The sequence below is a fragment of the Thermobia domestica genome, chromosome 17 (assembly GCF_964235325.1).
Source record: "Thermobia domestica chromosome 17, izTheDome1.hap1.1, whole genome shotgun sequence".
NCBI lineage: Eukaryota > Metazoa > Arthropoda > Insecta > Zygentoma > Lepismatidae > Thermobia > Thermobia domestica.
In genome coordinates this window covers 45,333,404-45,354,977 of record NC_137470.1, presented here as the reverse complement: position 1 = coordinate 45,354,977, position 21,574 = coordinate 45,333,404, and the positions used below count along the sequence as shown (strand labels likewise).

Here is a 21,574-nt window from a genome sequence, read left to right as displayed (position 1 = left end):
CAGAGGGCTGTAATTCGATAACAACGCAACGTAGAGAGTGCGGTTTAGAACATGACACCCGAAATCATACCTGCTTGATTGAAAAATGAATGTTTCAAACAGGATTTTAAAAAAACCGGGCTTTTTTGAAGAAGCCCAACCCACCTGGGCCCATATGGGTATTTTCGGGTTTAATTGGATTTAATCGTTTTTCTGTTCGAAATATTTCAATGTCTTTGGGGTAAAAGTGTTAAAATGTGATGTATATTTCAAGATTGTCATTGTCACAACTTGCAACAATTTTCTACTCACTACTGTTTTGAAAAAATGGCCGCCATTTGAAATTTTACATTCGATCGCCGAGAAAATCTACACAGCAAATTTAGCATATCTCGTGCTTCCACCGCCAAAATATACACAGGAAATTTAGTGTGTCTCGTGCTTGTACTCTGAAAATTTTAACTTAAAAGGCTGAAAGTTGTACCCTGTAGTGTGTGTGGTAGAGCCAGACAAACGAGTTGAGTTGATTTTGTATTTAACGTCCCTATATGAGACGGGACCTACTGATTAACGTGGAATCCGAACCCCATGAGTTCCCTCCGGGAAGCAAACCCGGGTCTAGCACGCCGAAGACGCGTACACTAACCGCTTAGCCATGAAGGAGCTCGGCAGACAAACGAACAAATGTAGATCAAGTCATCCAGAAGCGTAACTGACGGTTGCCAAATATGAATACCAGAAGGGGTCTATTAATTTAAAACAAAGATACAATTCATGTTGTATGAAATAAATAAATGTTTCAAAATGTCTTATATGAAATTAACATCTTCCAGCGTAAAATAAATAGTTTTATTGTTGAAGTATTCATTTCCGATCGTTCTGCGTTTAATTCGGGAATTTCCGAGCACTTCTTTCACGGCGTGTACATCAAAACTTCCACTAGTACGGACATTTGAACTCAGCACTTGAAATAGTAAGCGTTACATAGTCTTCGGAACCCCGAGCATTAAGCTTCTTAAATTTGACAAGAACTTTTACGCTATTGCTGGTGTTGATTCTACAGAATGCTTATTTGAAAAGTGGAAACAAATGACTGAACTAAACTGTTGTTGTTGGAAAACCAAATTTTAGTTGCAGAAACTTCTGTTTTACGTCAAAGGTAAGAAATAATACCAATAGTTTTACTAATATATTTACATATGTACTATTAGTACCGGTACCTATGACCTTAAACCCGTAAAACGTATGAGTGATAACGTCCCTCGGTGTCGTCGAGTGGACGAGCACATTATTCACGGAAAGTATTTTCTAAAGTACAAAATTGTTTATTTTACTTCAAAAGGCTATACGCATAATCCATAAATTAATTTGTTCTATAACTATCTTAAGCTAAGGTAAGTTTTTTTTAAAATTCATTTAGTGCATTCAGAACTTTATAAAGGTCTTATGTTGAATGTTGTTGTATACCTTAACGCGAAAGCCTCTAATTCGCCCAAGGAAAGTCTAAAATCTGACAAAAATCACTTACAATATTATCACCTTAGTTGTATCTATAATATACTAACAAATAGCTCAAAAACCCAGGAGGGTTTTAAAGTGAGTTTTTTTCAGATGGGTCCAACCCTGGTTTCAAACCTTCGCAAGTTGTCTGCGAGGGATTCCTCAGAGGAACGTAGGGATTACTCGGCATGTCACAATTATTGACGTCCAGGCCAAACCGCTTAAGCTAAAAATTGAAATTTGGAAAGTTCATAGGATTTGTAACGATAAGATTTTACTTTGACTCGGACACTGACTTCAGTCGGTTCTTATAGGGTGGAACTGTTTGTGCCTCAGTCACTTGTTGGAACTGTTTGTACCTTTAGTGCTGTCACATGGTATATAATCACTTTTCGTGGTCCTGCGTAGTGTAGTCGCTAACGCTCTCGCCTTCGGTGCGAGCGATCCCAAGTTCGATTCCAAATGGGAGCACTCGGTCGAAAAAGTGTAAAACGTTTTTTCAGGTCAGCCACCCTGAATGAGGTTTTCCTGGGTTTTCCTCATTCACATCAGGCAAATGCCGGGGTGGCACCTAACTTATACGTCCCAGGCCGCTTCCTTCCTTCCTCAATCCTTTCTTCCTTCTCTTTCCCTGGATTGTGTGCTTGCCGAGGGACGTCATCCTTCATCCTCCGCCGAGGGACATCATTAAAACGTGAAGGGCTAACTGCCCTTAGATACCGAAAGCCCAGTAATCTAAATCCTAAATCCCTATAGTCACTTTTCACACAACCTTATTGATAAAAAACATGATTTACTCAGATTACGAAACATAGCTGAGTGAATGGAGTTAAAAGCCCCGGACGGCCTGTTTTATTCCACCCTTACTCCCCATGATAACACCACGAGACATTACGTCATGATCGGGTGCTGCAACTTCCTAAACTGCTCCGACAACCGGGTCAGATGAATCGGTTACGGTCACTGTCCGAGTCAAAGTAAAAACTTGCCTTTTTAACGTACGAGAGGGTATCACTACGGAATGATTATTGAAAATTGGACAGGGAAAGAAACTTGGTATTTGAACTAAAATTCGACATGCTTGCAGGTTTATTAGGTACGAGGCCAGCCGTGTGGGAATAACGTTTATTATCATAAAATGTTCAAACCTGGGAATCCCGAAAGTTAAGATACATGAAACTTGATATTTTGAACTGGAATTCGGTACGGTTATAGGTTTGTGAGGTGCAAATCTCTAGGCAAATAAAAACGTGATCTGAGATGGATGCTAATGCAATATACGAAAGCAAACATTTTACCTTATACTTTTATCCAGAAAATTTTAAGAATTCCCTGAATTTTCCAGTCGATTTGAAATTCCCTGAATTTTTAGGTTTTCCAGGCGCGCAGTAACCATAAAAAATTATTATTTCCTTTAAAAAAAAATATATCGTACGTACCAAAAAGTAAAAAAAATATTTTTTTAATAACATTACTTTTAAAAATCTATTTACGCATAGCTCAGGACAAAAAAAAAATAAATAAAAATAAAATAAAATAAAAAAAAAATAAAAAATGGGAAGCGCTCTCATATTATTTGTAATCTAAATTGATTGTATCAAAACACACTTCAAGCTTTTCTTATTCGTCATGCTGAAATATTTTTAAAAGTAGAGAAGTAATTTTCTTAAAAACATAATTATTTTTTCCTATTTATTTTTTTCTTGGGCCGCGGTGGTTCAGTGATAAAGCATTCTTCTTTGGTACATGAGGTTTTTGGGGAACAAACACCGTGTGCGTGGGTTTTTTCGGGGTTCTCCACTTTTTCCCACTTTCTTCGTTCATTCATTTCTCATCATCACCGACTCCTTTAGTCTAGAAAACCTAAGTGTGAGATATAAACCAAAGATTTCATTTGTTTTATTCTTGAAGAATGCTTTTTTTTCTATATCTTGTTTAAAATACATTTATCTACCAGAACCAATTACCCGCTTCGCTGGGTTAAATTAAGAAAAAATAGTAATATGTTTCGTTAGGCTATCAGTTTTTACTATTACAAAAGCGCTCGTCGATATTGGTCATTTTCGATGATTTTTATATATCCTCTCTCCTCCCCATGTTGCCGGCCATGGCATCGGAAGTGTCCTTGTTTATCTCAGTGACCCCGAAAAGTCTGAATCCGTCACTGATATTGGTCATTTTGATTCCTCCCATCATTTTTGCGGGGCTGAATTTGGATTAAAATGTCATCAAAAGTGTCACTGTTCATCTCAGCGACCTCAAAAACTAGATTCGACATTAATATCGGTCAGTTTCGATTATTTGTAAATGTATTTCCCCTCCTTTAAGTTAGATCGTGAAAGTGATATGACAAAAAACATCTCATGTTCGAACTTCATCTAGGTTGAAAATTTCATCAAGATCGGTCCGGTAGTTCATGAGTTATTAAGTTTTATTTATTTTTATATTTCTCCCCTCCTACCTCCTCCCCTAAGTTCTATCGTCAAAGTGAATATATAAGTACCATCCCAGGCCCGAACCTCATATATGTTGAAAATTTGATCGAGATGGATTGGGTGGTTCAAAAGTTATTAAGTGTTATTTATTTTTATATATCTGTCCCCTTCCCTAAGCTCTACCGTCAAAGTGATATGATAAAAAAAAAAAAAAAAAAAAAAAAAAAACATCAGGTCCGAACTTCATCCATATTGAAAATGTGATTAAGATCTGTCCTGTGGTTAAAGCGTAAAGAAGTCACAAAGAAAGTCACTTTTATTTATTTTTTTACATATATCTCCCGTATCCCCCAACCCTTCGTTGCACTCTAAAAGTGAAACGAAGAAAACATCTCAGGACCCAACCTTATCTATGTTGAAAGTCTGATCGAGATCGGTCGGGTGATTCAAGAGTTATTAAGTTTTATTCATTTTCATATATTTCCCCTCCTTCCCTCCCTCTCCCCTAAGATGCACTGTCAAAATGAAATGATAAAAAAATTGTCAGGTTTGAATTTCATATCTGTTGAAAATTTGATTGAGATCGATTGGGTGATTCAAAAGTTACTAATTCACGAACATAGTCACTTTTATTTTTATATTTATTAATTTTTGTGTATCTCCCCTCCACCCCCTCCCTTACGTTGCTCGTCAAAGTGAAATGATAAAAATCATGCCAGTCTCGAATCTCATCTACATTGAAAATTTGATCAAGATCGGTCGGGTAGTTCAAGAGTTATTAAGTTTTATTTATTTTTTTCTGTCCCCCTACCCTAAGTTCTACCGTCAAAGTAAATAGCTAAAAACACTCCCAGGCCAGAATCGCATCTACGTTGAAAATTTGATAGAGATCGGTAGGGCGGATCAAGAGATTAAGGGCTACCGATCACTGGCAACATTTTTCGGGTAACTATCTTGTTGCTCAGGCTAAATGCATTGAGTCTTATGAAAGTCCGCTCACTGATGCGACAGCGACAGAAAAGTTGCCGAAGCATTGCCAAGCAGGGCGACGGAACAGTTCCGCAACATCTAAAAATGCATTGAGTCTTATGGGAGTCCGTCCACTGCGGCGACGGCGACAGAAAAGTTGCCGAGGCACCTCCAAGCATACAGATAAAAAATAAATGTTTACAATTTTTTTCAGGTAACAGTTCGTTCCGTATGTAGCGCGTGAAAAGAAGTGTTTGCAACGGAAGCCAATACATGTATGTCTTTATTGATGAAGACAATGAGAAATTAATTCAGGAAATAGAGAAACGACTAGCCTTATATATATATATATATATATATATATATATATATATATATATATATATATATATATATATATAAAGTTTGCAAGAATAGTTATTCAGATATAAATATAAAAAAAAAAATTGTGGGAGTAAGAATGTTTCGTCGTTATAAGAACCTGGGATGAGCTTTCCAGCCAAGAAAAAACAACACAAGTAGGTAATTATTCGATAACTACACATCGCTGCCATACTACTATTTTTATTAAATTCCCACCAGGATGGAAAAAAATCATGATTTTTTTTAAAAAAAAAAACATTTTTGTTGATTTTTTTTATTTAAATCGATTTTTTTGATTTAAATCAAATCTTTCTCCTCGTAAATTACAAGTCGCGAACTGAAGAAAAAGCATTAGGAATTAGTATTAAATACTAATTATGCCATTTAAGTGAAAGTATTAGGGTTGAATTTTGAATTAATCCCCAATTGTTAACCTATATCAATCCCAAACAATGCTTCTTAACCCTTTTAAATTACGGCTTTTTTTAAAGGTAAATTATATACTTTCAGTCAAGCAGCTACATCATCATCCCTATTTATCCTAGGATCATGGATCATACCTCATCCTCTTCAGAATAGAACAGCCTTTGAAACTGTAACATTCACATTTCCCTATCGTGTCCGTGAAGCGGGAAATTTTGAGAGAAAATTGTATTTTTCTGTCGTTTTTTTAAATTTTGATTCCCTCTGGACTCCCTTGTGTTGTTAATGCACATATCTCAAAATCAACTGGGAAATACTAAGAGATGTACTAAATGTGTATATAAAATTTCAAGCTATCTTGAATAGTAAGGGCGAGGAAAATATTTAACAATGAGTTAAGAACATCCCCACAATGTCCCAGATTACCCGCATGCGACACAAAAATTTCCTCAGACATCCCTATTTATCCTAGGGTCGTGATTTGTACATTATTCTCTTCAGAATAAAAGAGATTTTCAACCGTACCATTCAAATGTCTCCATCCTGTATCTCGGGCGGAAAAATCACAAAAAAAGTGATTTTCTGTTAAAAATATCCTTTTTAACTTTTTACCCCTTTGGACCAACCCCCTATTTTAAGGTAGAGATCTGAAACACTGAAAAATACTAAGCGGTGCATTGAATAAATGTGCAAAATTTCAATCTTCTAGGTGCAAAAGTAAGCCCGCGCAAAATAATATTCCCCAAATACCCCAGATTCCCGTATAAAACAGGATCTCAGGTAACAGTTTCCTGAAACATCCCTATTTATCCTAGGATCATGGTTCGTACATCATTCTCTTCAGCATAGAACAGCCTTTCAAACGGTACCATTCATATGTCTCTATCTGAATCGCGAAAAAAAGCTATTTTGTTAAAAATATCCTTTTTTTAACATTTTTCTCTCTGGATCCCCCTGTTTCCATGCAGAAATCTGAAAATGCTAAGAGGTGCACTAAACGAGTGTGCAAAATTTCAGTCTTTTGAATGCAAAATGTAAGCCCGGCCAAAAAAAAAAAAAAAAAAAAAAAGAACAACAATAGGCATAACAAAAAATCTTTTTAAATTTATGACGTCATCACGCACTATGTCCCGACGCAGAAAGGCGTGAAAGCATATGTAACATGTTCTATAATGCCTCCAGTTTTGGAAAAAAAAAAGTAAAAAGGTTTATTGGTACTTTTTTAATCGAATAATGAAGATTTGATTTTTAACAGAATAAAAATAGGTAATATAATTTAAAAGGTTAAGCATTAAGGAAAAAGTATAGCAACGTTTATCAAAATGACACATTTTTTTCACAAAAGTTACTAATATTTGGCAGGGGTATATTTTTTAAAAAATGGAACTAGCTTAATGCACGAAATACATAAATTTCGCCTAAAGTTATAAATCTTTTTAAAAAATCGGAGAGGGAATAGGACCCCTCTAAATACACTCTATTATCTGGGAACAAACAAGCTAACGCGCACACGAAAGAATTTTCGTCTTAAATGTCGATGATTATTTCTCCATTGGAATAGTTAACGATTTAAAAACCCAAACCCATTGTTACAAAGAGAAGAAAGCAGGATTGCTCTCTTACCCGTTCAAAACGGGATTTTCCCTAATCATCCAGTGCATGACACTTTTTTTCATACTATGCTGTACATACTGTACATTTGAGTCTCCCATAACCGAAATAACAGAACAGTAACGGGATTTTACTTTTTTTTTCACTTTAAATTATTTTATTTCGGAATTTGATTTAAATCAAACTGATTTAAATCAATCCACCCTGGTTCCCACAACTAGAAAAATACAGATAAAATTAAAATTCTTAATTTTCTATACACTTCAAATGTAAAAAATCAACTGTACAGTATAAAAATGACTGAATTTAAAACGTGAAGAGTACGCGGAAAGAACAAGGAAAGTCATTTTTTTTATTTTATGACTATACGCAGAACATCTGAGAGTACAGTCATGGTACAGTGTTGCCGGATTGTAGCTAAGTTTCGTTTTGTTATTTCCAGTCGTTTTATATTTTCGTTGTTGTTGTTATATTTTGGTTTGAATAGTTCTTCCCATTCGTATTATAATTATATACGATGTACAGTGCTGTCATTTTTGTCCCTCATTCACGCTACCTTCATAAGCTTGATAGCATTGGCGTATTTAGGATAAGTTTTTGCTTACTTCTAAAAAGCAAAAACTTTTTAGATCTTAATATAATAATGTTATGTCGTCTGAGCCCATCCCCCTCCCTCGTTGGCAATCTCTTCGAATTATTTAGTTCCGCATTTCAGATGGGTGTCTCACTGTCGAAGAAATGATTCGCAGAATACTTATATCTTGCTTTGAACTTCAACACACCCAAATCCTGTGCACGCTTATTCCCAGTGTGAATTGACAAAGAACTATCTCTCATGACCACGTGAAAGTTCACCATGTGAGGATACATGTCTAATAGACCTTTGAGGACGCTCAATCCACCCAATTTTGAGATTATTTTTCTCCAGACCCCACAGATGGACATGTTAAGAAAAATAGTTCTATTCACTATATAGCGTGTAAAATTTTTCCTTCAGCAATCTTTCACTGTATATAGGAGTACCCAGTATTTAATCCTTCTTAAATTCAGCATTAGCGCCCTAACAATAGCACATTTTTCAAAGTCCATCGTACTGTATCTAATCCCGCCAAATTGTGATATCAAATACCCGGCAACTTTTCTATTGCCGTCGTCAGTGAGCGACGGTGTGGCAACAAAAGTGTTTTGTTGCCGTGAAGTTGCTGACTGTAAGCGACAGCGACAAGATAGTTGCACAACTGTTTTGTCGCCAGTGAGCGGTAGGTCTAAAAGTCAGAAACATAGTCGCTTTCAATTTTATAATATAAATTCGCTTAAAAGTTTCAAGAGCGTATCGCGGTAAACGATCATGATTACTTAAGCTCAATAATAGTTGATCCTTCGTAATTTTTTTTTTTCAAGCTAGCCAAATTACAAATGGTAGTAGCTCAGCATACCGAAAATTCAACCATTTAATAGGGAAAAAAAGATACTTACGTATTTATTTTCGTTTCCTTAACGTGTAAACTTCTGAAAACTCGCTACGTGAAAGTTTTTTTCTTTCTTTTTTTTTCTTTTTCTTTCTTTCTTTTTTTTATTTTTTTACATTTCAAATTTTCGATGTGCAAGTACCGGTAATGTTTTTCGCTTATATAATTTATAATTTCCGTCTTTTTCATTATGATTATAATTTTTCACCAACAAGCACGAATTTGTGCAGTCATTGCCAAAAGCAATAAAAAACGAACTTAATTCTATTTCCTTAGAATTAGCGTGAAATCAAAAATTGTCCTCGAAAAGTGCAAAGGGTAAAAACTGCAAATGTTTGTAAAAAATAATTACTTCTGTACGCAGCTGTACTTGCTTCAACACTGTCAAACTCTAACAGAAAGCACAAATGGTTTAATTTATAAATGTATATGTACTTCTTGTAATAGATGACACCAAAGAATTCGCTTCCCTAATTGAATTTTTTTTTAGCACACGATTATAAACAAAGCACGTTTTTCTTTGGCGTTCGCTGCTTAGATTTACCACTAGATGGCAGGCCAATTAGTTATTTAATGGAAGAGCCAGCTGGGTGTGGAGGTCGTCTGCTATAAGTGTAAGAAACTAAAATAAATATATCGAATAATAGCGAATTGTAATTTATGTTTTTATTACTTATGAAATTGAGAATTTAATGTTGATTGATTACAGTGAGATATTACATTATCTTAGTAAATTCCTGCTTAAATGTTTTTAATATGCTGAATTATCACTGTTGGGGATTCCCCACTCTGCTTTTATCTTTAATATTATACGCTTTTTCAACTTCCGTTCGTTAGCGGTTCTTTCAAAACAATTTTCAATTGGTTGGTAGCAACGAGTCTATATGAAACGTGGACTTACCGCTTAACATGAAATCAGATCTACATGAGCTCCTACCGGAATCTAAACAATTTTGTTTCACTGCAATGGTGTAGAGTATAATTGGTGATTCAGAGATCCCTCGTGGCTAAGCAGTTAGCGTACCACTTGTAGTGTGGGAGACTCGGGTTCGATTCCCGACGGGAGCTTACGTGGTTCGGATCCCACATTCATCAGTAGGTCCACGTCTCATAGAGCCTCGGTGCTGAAAAGGACGCTAAGCTGAACTCACAGTCACAATAATTGATTATTACACTATAGTTTATAACAAAACTAGTTACGATCCTCATACAGTGGAAGAATTTGTTTTACGAATGCTAATTCAGATCCTGAAAATTTGCCTTTCAAAAGCTGAAAACGCTTAAATAGGTCAGAGAGCATAAGTATAAGCAGTGGCATACTCAGAATTTCATCAAAGGGGTTCAAGCACTTAATCTTTTTAAGAAGTAATTTTTGTATAAAAAATTTAATATAGCAAATGTTTATTTTCCCATAACATCTTGTACAAGGTGGGATTGAAATCCCGACCCCCTGGTGTACGCCACTGCTCATGAAATAATGTCACGTAAAAAATAAATAGCGACAAGTGCATAATACATGAATGGAATCATATTTCTAGATTCATGTTTTACTTTTAAATCCTTTAAGCTAAAGGAAAATCTTTGTTTCGGTTTAACGTCTCACAATTATGCCCATTAGGCTAAGGGAGACAACTCATTAAATCAAATGAATGATGATAGAGACATTGGTGGTATGAGAATGTGGGAGGAAATGGGAATTCCCGAGAAAGCGCACGTACACGATGTTGTCCACCACATAAACTTACTTGGCCGGGGATCGAACCAAGGACCTGCACACCAGAGGCAAGTGTTCTACTACTGAGCCACCGTGCCCCCCCCATTTAGGCTAATCTTTAAACGGCCACCAGGGATTTGAACGAAATCGTAGACCTTCACGTTGCAGTCACTCGTGACCCCCTAATTACCACAGAGTTACGATTGATACATTGTTGGAGGGCTTATAGAACATCTAACGAGGTAACATTTCTGACAGTTTCCGCTCGATTCCTAGAAGAAGAAGAAGAAACAAAATGTTCTAAAAGTTAGAAAAAATAGACTTAGGAGGGCCCTGGCAACCCTTGCATTCACCCTACGCTGACAAAATTATGTCAATGTGTAGGAAACAGACTTGTGACAATAATATAAAAAATCGCAGTCGTTCCTGCAATGCAATGCAAAATAAAAATTCATAACGAAATTGCTATGAAAACTCCCTGTATATACTTTTCGAAGGACTGCTGCAATCCTTTGAATTGGCGGCTCTGGGACCCTCATAATTATAATAGAGTTATATGATCGATACATCATTGGAAAGCTTGTTGAACACAGAGTCCAACGAGGTTACCTTTGTGCAATTCCCATCCTATTTGTAGAAGTAGTCTTACGTGGAATCATCCTTAAAATAAATGTAATTTACGTTATAAAAACACAGACTCAAAAAAATGGCCGAAGTCCGTCCTCCCACCGTCCTTCCCCATATAAGCAACAAGTAACTTACACATACAGGGTATTACCATGCAGTGGACTTCTTCATTGCTTCACATACCAATTTTTATGAGTGTATCCCCAAGGGGGAATGGTGTCCCATAAATCTGATGTGAAATTTCCCTACTCTCGATTTAGTACCTATTTACAGGTAGAACTGTTTAATCTAGTATAAAAATACTCACCTATAACTATTGAATTCCACTCTATTATCGTAATAGTAAATCTGAGAATCTATCTATGAAAATGCTACAATAGCAATTAAAAGCGCCTGAGCTCCAACCTATAACTTTAGCTTTCAAATATTTCATTTACGGTTATGTGTGATTTCACTTTTAACAGAGACAAACATTTTAAGCATTTGTACTTTGAATAGTCTAAATTAGTTAACTATATCTTTTTCATAAAATTTATGATATAAAATTATTGTTCAAAGCCTTTGTATTTTAATAAGCCTTCTCTAAAATCAATGCATGTGAATTGTGCTTCCATCTTCCAAGTTCTTTTAAACTATATGTTGAGGACGTTTATATGTTTGTGGTCAGTCATTTCGACAATGAGATCTCGGAAACTACAGGCTCTAGAAAGATGACGTTTACTCTGATCGATTGGAAATGTTGCGTAAATGTTCAGTTCTAATTGAATATTTAAAAAAAAAAAAAAACATGGCTATTATTTCTTTATTACACTTTTACGGGTACACTGGAAGTGTTCAAATTAAAAAAACAAAAAAACTAAAGCATCATATCCTATGTTTTATACATTCCAACACAACATTGTTGTATATTGGGGTTGTATTAATATATGTCTCAGGCGTTTGTTTCATGGCCAAATAATAATGGAAAAGGAAGGATAGCCATTTCTCGAGTCTAAGATAAATCTTTATTTGTTGAGTGTTTGGCCAATGAACACCATATATAACTGAATTATAATTAATTGTATATGTAATGTGTTTGCTTATTACATACTGCATGCAAGAAGAAAGAAAACACTGGTCATACATGAATTAAAAACTCCAACCGGAAGTAGGCTCAAATCTTGCAAACGGTGCGAGATATTGAGAAAAAATAATCGAAAAATCTCCTTTTTATAATACCCGTTGCCGATTTTTTTTTTATCAAGACTTCTTTCACTTGTGTCTGTAAAGGGACATGTACATATGTTGTGAGGAATGGGAAGGAGATTTATGCTCATATGCAAATGATGCGCTGTGTAGAGAGCGCATTTGCCTGGTGTGAATGAGGAGAACCCAGGAACACCTCATTTAAAGTGGCAGGCCTAAAAATGCGTTTTTCACTTTTTCGACCGAGTGTCCCCACCGGAAATCGAACCCGGGACCGCTCGCACCGAAGGCGAGAGCGTTAGTGACTACGCCACGCGGGGCTATATGTAATGTATTATTACATTATATACTTTATATTCAAAGAAATAAAAACACTGATCACACATGACTTAGAAAATGCTTGAAAGTAGACGAAAATATCAAATCTAGATCAACTCTTGGAAATTAGTTTGTAAATCACTGTTTCCATTGACAGACGTTCATCTTTTTCTTTCTAGGGAAGAGAAGATCTTGCTTGTCACACTGAGTATGACAAGCCTTCACCTGTCATCAATGGCCTTCACCTAACCTTAATTCTATCTTAAGTTGTAGGTTCAGTTGGAGGACTAAACCAAACATCCCTACGTAAAATCATAGCATTCTTATCAATTAATCACACCGGCTGAATACTAATAGCTTTATTATTAAGCGACATAACATGATCGCTTTACTTTTTATTCTACGCACTACTTTCAACAATTGCAGTCACCCTTTTTATGATAAACAAAATATTCTATATTAATCAAACCTTTTCTAACAAAATTAATGTAACAACAAAGTTAGCTATTTTCACTAGTCTTTTGTCCTTAGGTGGCTTACCATCATTCTTAGAATTTTTACCCAAATGAATTATTATCATAAAAACTGCTGAACAAGTATAATTCATTATTTTCACCTTTATATTAATAACAGCACTAATTACTCTTTTCTACTACATGCGAATTGCTTATGCTGCCTTCATTATTAACCACTATGGCCAAACATGAACATCCTTAGTGAGAAAAAAAAGCAAGTAACATTGATTAGATAAACATTCATTATTATTTCACTGAGAAGCATAATTATTTTGCCCCTTACAATCAACACTTTCTAAATAAGACTAAGTTAATTAAACTAATGGCCTTCAAAGCCGTAAATGAAAGGTAGCCTTTTAAGTCTTAGTATATTAACCACTACTCCGGCATTGCAGTCCGACATTATAATGTTGACTATAAGACCTAACAGGAGGCTTATTACACCATAAATAGATTTACAATCTATCGCCTAACATCTCGGTCATTCTATTTAATTGAAACGATGATTATTTTCTACAAATCATAAAGACATTGGTACAATCCGCGGCAAAAAACCTGCAACATGAGGTTGTAAGTTTATTGTGAAGCTACGCCTAACAGCACAGGGAATTAACATAACGTCTAAGTGAAACGAATCACCCCAGGGTAAACCTCCGCCTCCTCCCGTGCACACTTATTTTGGAGCAAAAGACCATCATTTCACAATAAACTTATATGCACATGTTGCAGGTTTTTTGCCGCGGATTGTACAATATATCTAATCTTTGGGGCCTGAGCAGGAAAAATAGGAACATCAGTAAGCCTTTTTATTCGAGGAGAACTTGGCCGCCCTGATAGACTAATTGGAGACGACCAAATCTATAATGTAATTGTAACCTCCCATGCCTTTATTATAATTTTCTTCATAGTCATGCCAATCATAATTGGTGGGTTTGGTAACTGATTAGTTCCCTTAATATTAGGAGCACCCGACATTGCATTCCCTCTCTTAAATAATATAAGATTTTGATTGCTACCTCTCTCATTAACTCTCCTCTTAACTGGAAGAATTCTAGAAAGTGGTGCAGGAACTGGATGAACTGTATATCCTTCACTCTCCAGAGCTATTGCTCACGCCGCACAGTGGAGTATTTGCGCTGAAAACCTGGCCAAAACTCTTTGCCCTGATATTGCAGTGTTAGTTTTGAATAAAAAGGTTATATTTGAGTAAAAAAACAGTTTACACATTATAAATACTCAATACTATAATTGGAAGTGGTGATAAATAATATAATCTTAAGAAGCCAAGGATTTGTAAAGTTGGACATGTAAACATACATTATTGAATCAACATGCACTGTTATCTAATTAGAAAATGAGTGCTAGTGGAAATAATGGAATCTTTTCGCATCAAAAATGAGATATTATTTATTAATATCGGCTTCCTCGGAGAGTTGTCCTATCGGTACTATTGCATGTCTTATTACAGTTGCTCCATGCACTAAGACCTTATACAATGTCGGTGTCATGGGGTGCCATCCATAATGCTCTACGTATAATTTGGCTGTTGCATACTATATTCTTCAAACCTTTTCTCATGAATGTGGTGTCCACTTGTTATTGTTTCCAGGATGACTTTCAGTCTGGTGATCAAATCTAAGTGTATTCCTGTGATTTGTGAGGCTGTAGCTGGATTTTAAAAAAAAAGTCTGGCCGTGTTTCGGTCATTGGTGCTACCAAATCCCTGTTTAGGTACATCAACCAGGAGTCCTAATTCTTCCTTACATTTCATCTGAATTTCCTTTTTTCTTTCACTAACATTCTTCTTCTCTTCCGGACTTCTCGCTTGCCACTTCTTGATGTTCAGTTTGTATGAAAAATGGAGAACTGACTCGAGGAATCTAATCCTGGTGTGGAGGGTTGAAAGACCAAATTTCAAATTTTCAGGGTTTACAGCACCACGTTTTTCAAGGTTATTCAAATCTTTTGACGTCAACCCACTGATATAACACCTTGCAGTTGACGTTGTTCCTGATGCCGCGTTACATACTTTTCCGTCAACCATTGTAAGTAAAAGCGTGTGTTTGAAGATAGCTGGGTTGTCACCTAACTGAACTTCAGTGTTCTTTAACGCTTTTATTTGGTCTTCAACATACTTGATCTCTTCTACTGTTATGTCTGTACTTTCATGTACAAATCGTATACGTATCGGTCTGCACAACCTAGTGGAAGAAGGGGTTGGGTTTTGCCAAATAACTTTTCTCTTATCCTTTACGTTTGTCATCAGTTTAAGGGGAACAAACGAACTCTGAAAAATGCTTGCATCACTTTCACTTAAATTCTGGAACTTTTGCTTAAATTGTGACTGCTGTGACCCATCACACCCCCATTTTGAGACCAATTCTAAGTTTTGTTTCTCTTCAACACAGACATGTTCCAATACTTCCTCCAGATACTTACATAATCGGGAGGTTGTGTGGTCTAGCAATGCCTGCAGTTTAAGTTCAGAGAGTGATTCGGTAACGGTAATTGAATCCTCGGGTGGATAGCACTGCTTTTTAGCCTCCTTTACCAATGAATAGCAGGGATATATCTTTTTATTTGCATCCCGTATGACTTCATACTGATGTTCGGTAAATTCTGCATCTATCAAAATGCCTAATGTCTCAGTAGGTGTATGTTTCTTTATTTCAGTATGTTCGGAACTTCCTAATACCTTTCTGAATTTAGAAGCCCTAGTTGGGGTTTCCGTGATTTATTTAAACAAATCTGCTGCATCAGGATTCCCTGCAGCCCTCAGGCTCATGGAAGCAGCAAATGTTAATTCTTCAGGGGTAGTCTGCTGTCTCAACTATTCAGTTTTCCTCCGTTTATCCCTTTCGCTAGGCTCTTGAAATTCTTTTTCAGGGCGGCCTGGAACTCTAGATGAAAATGTTGGCACCTTTACATTACCCGCCAACCAATCTTCATTCTGCTACAAAAATCTTTCCTCCTTGTTGCATGACTGTGACCATCTTTGTTTAAATTGGGTTTAAAATATCGGAGAGACCGTTTCAGGGCACTTCTTTGAGCTTCGGGACATTTTGTCATTTCTGCTACTCTGTTTTCCATGTATAGTATATTTTCTTCAATAGCTCTGATTTCGCATTCCTTAATTTACTCGTATTGTTCTCGCCTTTTAAACACTTTCTCCATCTTCAGAATCCCAAAAATATAATAAAAAAATAAAAACTGAGTATATAATGATAATAATGTTTTATACTTACTAAATATTTTATGTGGTTAAAGGGTTTCGTTTCTCTGCATTTCTGGCTCATATGTATATATTTTATATATAAATACGTGTGTATATATTTACAAAATCAATGTTTTACAATTCTGTTATTTATATTCACCCCTTTTACGCACGTACATACAGTATAATAATTTGATTTTTGTGTTTCAACCTTATTATGGGCAGTAAATATCACTTCGATTTACTGAAAATCTATCTGCATCATGTTACAAAAGTATATATATAAGGAAAAAGCAACTGGTTGCGGGAAATTTTATTTTTGAATCAAGTAAATAGTATACCACTGATTCAGAATATCAATGGGATAAAGCTTGACAGAGCTTGACACAGTGTTAGAATCACTGTGGTAATAAATGTTCTGCAAAAATTTATAGTAAAACAAGTATTCTATGTTTAAACGACTAGAAAAAATAAAAGGAATAATAGTAATGCAAATATACGTACATAAATCAAAAGCTCTTACATTCCGTTACATCCAAGAAAAGTACGAAGTTGATCCTTTTATATACAGTTTCACAGAAAAATATAAACTGATCGAATACGAAAAGAATGAACTTGTGAAACACACACCCGCGCAGACTGATATCCAACCATCAACTAGGCTTGTGACCCACCAGGAGTGACTCAGGCAGCGGAAGTGGTCATTGTGTGACTCACAGATATGTCCCTTTGGCGCGGGAGTGCTTTTCACACCTATGTGACGGATTTTGAAATTTGCCTTTTTGGCAAGGTTTATGGCCGTAATACTCCACTGTGCGCCGGAGCTTCTGTTGACCTCTCTATTTTCTCCCTTCACCTAGCAGGAGTCCCTTCAATTCTCGGAGCAGTAAATTTCATTACAACTGTAATTAATATACGAACTCCTGGAGTAACCTTAGAACGAATACCTCTACTCGTATGATCCGTAGAAATTACTGCTGTGCCACATCTACTATCCCTTCCCGTATTAGCAGGAGCTATTACAATACTTTTAGCTGACCGAAATCTCAATACTTCCTTCTTTGACCCCTCCGGAGGGGGAGATCCTATTTTATACTAACACCTATTATGATTCTTTGGGCACCCTGAAGTATATATTTTAATTCTTCCAGGATTTGGTATAATCTCACATATTGTAACCCAAGGAAGTGGCAAGAAGGAAACTTCTGGTGTCTTAGGAATAATTTATGCAATACTAGCAATTGGATTCCTAGGATTTATCGTATGGGCCCATCATATATTCACTGTCGGTATGGACGTTGATACTCGCGCTTACTTTACCGCAGCTACAAGAATTATTGCTGTCCCAACAGGAATTAAAGTATTTAGATGAATTGCTACACTTCATGGTGCTCAAATAACTTACTCCCCCTCAATTTATGAACTTTAGGATTCATCTTTTTATTCACGGTGGGAGGTCTTACTGGAATTGTACTAGCAAATTCATCTCTAGATATTGTTCCACATTATACTTACTACGCAGTAGCACATTTTCACTATGTACTATCTATAGGAGCTGTGTTTGCTATCATAGCAGGAATTGTTCACTGATTCCCTCTATTTAGAGGAACAGCAATAAACCCAACATGATTGAAAATTCAATTCCTAGTAATGCTTTTAGGAGTAAATATCACATTCTTTCCTCAGTATTTCTTAGGCCTAAGAGGAATACCACGCCGATATTCGGATTACCCCGATGCTTATACTACATGAAATATAGTTTCAAGTGTAGGCTCATTCCTTTCCTTCGTCGCTGTCTTAGCACTTGTAATTATTATATGAGAAGCCTTTGCTAGTACTCGACCAGTATTTTTTTCCAGATCAGCAAACATCCCTAGAATGATTCCAAACGTTACCATCTGCAGAACATAGTCATGCTAACAAACTTCTAAGATGGCAGATAATTGCATTGGGCCTAAGTCCCAAACGTAAGATAATACCCATCTTTCTTAGAAATGACCATTTGAAATCAACTAGGTCTTCAAGATGCTGCATCACCAGGAATAGAACAAATAGTAATTTTTCACGACCACACAATGCGTATTGTAACTATAATTACAGTGCTTGTAGGCTATCTACTAACTTCTCTCCTACCAAACACATACATTAACCGCAACTTACTAGAAGGACAAACCTTAGAAACTATTTGAACAATCCTGCCTGTCATCACATTAATCTTTATCGCTTTACCATCTCTGCGACTCCTGTACCTGTTTGATGAAATCCATCAACCAGCAATTACTCTTAAAACAATTGGGCACCAATGGTACTGAAGTTATGAATATTCTGACTTCTCCTTAACAGAGTTTGATTCTTATGTAATTTCTGCTAATGAAATAAATCCTAATTCATTTCGTCTATTAGATGTAGCTAACCGTATCGTATTGCCCATTAACATTGATATTCGTATCCTAATTACTGCCGCGGACGTCCTCCACTCATGGGCTATGCCAGAATTTGGAATTAAAGCAGATGCTACACCAGGACGCCTAAACCAAGTAGCAGCTAATATTAGACGCACAGGCCTATTCTTTGGTCAATGTTCAGAAATCTGTGGAGCAAATAACAGCTTTATGCCAATTGTTGTTGAAGCCTGTCCTCGTTCAGTATTTATTAACTGAATAACAAAAATGATACAAGAACTTTCATTGGATGGCTGAAAGTAAGCAATGGTCTCTTAAACCAAAAGATAGTAAATTAACAATTACTTCCAATGTTAAAAATTAGTTAATTTAGAATATAAGCATGTCAAGCTTAAGTCACTATTCAATAGTATTTTTCTATTCCTCAAATATCACCCCTAACATGACTCATATTATTCATTCTATTCTCCCTATGTTATCTCTTACTTGCGTTCATTATATATTTTAATTCAAATACTCCCTACCCCTCACTAGACTGCACTAACGTTTAAAAAACAATTATAAACTGAAAATGATAACAAACCTTTTTTCAACCTTTGATCCCTAGAACAGTAATTGGTTTATTAATTATTCCCATGCCATTCTGGTTCCTTCCCGGGCGACCAAACATTTTACGAAATAAAATTACCCTAACCATTCATAAGGAATTTAAAACCATTCTTGGACCTACTAGTCATCAAGGAAGAACCTTCTTATTCATCTCTCTATTCTCTTCTCTCTTATGTAACAACTCATAGGCCTATTTCCCTACATATTTACTAGTTCTAGTCATGTAACCTTTACACTGACCTTGGCACTCTCCTTATGGTTAAGCTTTATAATTTATGGCTGAATTAACCAGTCTCAACACATATTTGCTCACCTTGTTCCCTCTGGAACTCCGGCCTCTCTTATACCATTCATAGTATGTATTATAATCGGTAACATCATCCGACAGGGAAATTTGGCCGTACGATTAATAGCAAATATAATTGCAGGGCATCTTCTTCTAACACTATTAGGTAATACTGGGCCTTCCTTATACTATCCATGCTTTCACTATTAATAGTTAGCCAAATTACCTTACTAATACTAGAGTCCGCCGTCGCAGTAATCCAATCCTATGTATTCGCAGTTTTAGTGACACTATATTCAAGAGAAGTTACTTATGTCAGCACCACAAAATCATTCTTATCGTCTAGTTGACCAAAGCCCTTGACTACTTACTGGAGCTTTGGGTGCCTTAATTACAACTACAGGTCTCACTAAATGATTCCATCAATATGATCCCTCGTTATTCTTCCTTGGTATATTAATCACAACACTAACTAATTCAATGATGACGAGACGTGACCCGAGAAGGAACATACCAAGGGCTGCACACTATGCAAGTAACATTAGGTCTTCGATGAGGGATAATCTCATTTATTGTCTCTGAAGTATACTTTTTTATTTCATTCTTTTGTGCTTTCTTCCACAGTAGACCAGCACCAACAGTAGAAATTGGCTCATTGTGGCCTCCCTCAGGAATTGTTCCATTTAACCCCATACACATCCCAGTCCTTAATACTGCAAATCTCCTGGCCTCAGGAGTCAGTGTGACATGAGCCCATCACAGATTAATAGAAGCTAACCATACTCAAGCAACACAAGGCCTACTACTCACAATCCTTTTAGGTTTATATTTTACGGCCCTACAAGCATGCGAATACTTCGAAGCCTCATTCACCATTGCAGATGCTGTATACGGATCAACATTCTTTATAGCAACAGGCTTTCATGGCCTACACGTTATTATTGGCTCCACATTCCCAGCCACCTGTCTCTTACGCCATCTCCTTTCACATTTCTCTCCCACACACCACTTTGGATTTGAAGCTGCTGCCTGATACTGGCACTTCGTGGACGTAGTATGATTATTCCTTTATATATCTATTTATTGATGAGGAGGGTAGCTTATTTATTATATAAAGTATATTTGACGTCCAATCAAAATTATAATCTAAATTAAATAGGTAATCAACACAATTCTAACAACCGCTCCACTAACCATCGCTATTTGTCTAATTGTTATGACCATTTCAACTCATCTTTCAAAGAAAACCATTAATGACCGAGAAAACAGTTCTCTCTTTGAATGTGGGTTTGACCCTAAATCATCTGCGCGAATCCCCTTCTCCTTACGATTCTTTCTTATTGCAGTAATCTTCCTATTTTTTTATGCATAAATTACCCTTCTCTGACCGATAACAATTACTATTAGCAACACGAACACATTATCATGATCCCTCGTTAGACTCATTCCTAGCAATTCTCCTCGTAGGGCTTTACCATGAATGAAACAAAGGATCTTTAACATGGGCCGACTAAATAATAGGAATAATAGTTAAATATAATATTTGGGTTGTATCCAAAAGGTGTTGTTACCAACTTATCTTTGATAGGAAGCAAAACTTGCACTCAGTTTCGACCTGAGCTTCTGGTCACTTTACCCCTAATTGCTTTGTTGAAGCCAAAAAGAGGTATTTCACTGTTAATGATATCACTCGGACTTCATTTTCCCCAACTAAGGAGATGTGAATATTCAAGAAGCTGCTAACTTCTATCTTTAGTGCATTAGAAGGTTAAAATCCCTTAACATCAAATAGCTGTAACCCCCTTAGTATAATAACAACATTACATTACTTTTTCGAGGTAAAAAAGAGAGTACTCTTCTCAGAGAGTGCTATTCAGAGAATATACTTCTTCGTATCTTCAATACTATGCTTTCAATATAAGCTACCTGCATATACAAGCATAAAGAAACAAGGA

The 21,574-nt window shown here is 36.1% G+C and overlaps 1 protein-coding gene and 1 pseudogene across 5 annotated transcripts in view; one reads left to right on the top strand and one right to left on the bottom strand.

The window, feature by feature from the left end:
* Positions 1-9,300, bottom strand: part of LOC145674539 (uncharacterized) — a 192,164-nt gene extending 182,864 nt beyond the window's left edge. For all 5 annotated transcript variants that reach the window (XR_014128974.1, XR_014128975.1, XM_081744697.1 and 2 more), the window contains exon 1: positions 8,757-9,300. The gene's annotated coding sequence lies outside the window, so the exon portion shown is untranslated. The remainder of the gene's footprint in view (positions 1-8,756) is intronic.
* Positions 9,301-14,603: 5,303 nt separating this feature from the next.
* Positions 14,604-19,021, top strand: LOC145674004 (cytochrome c oxidase subunit 2 pseudogene; annotated as a pseudogene).
* Positions 19,022-21,574: the final 2,553 nt, after the last annotated feature.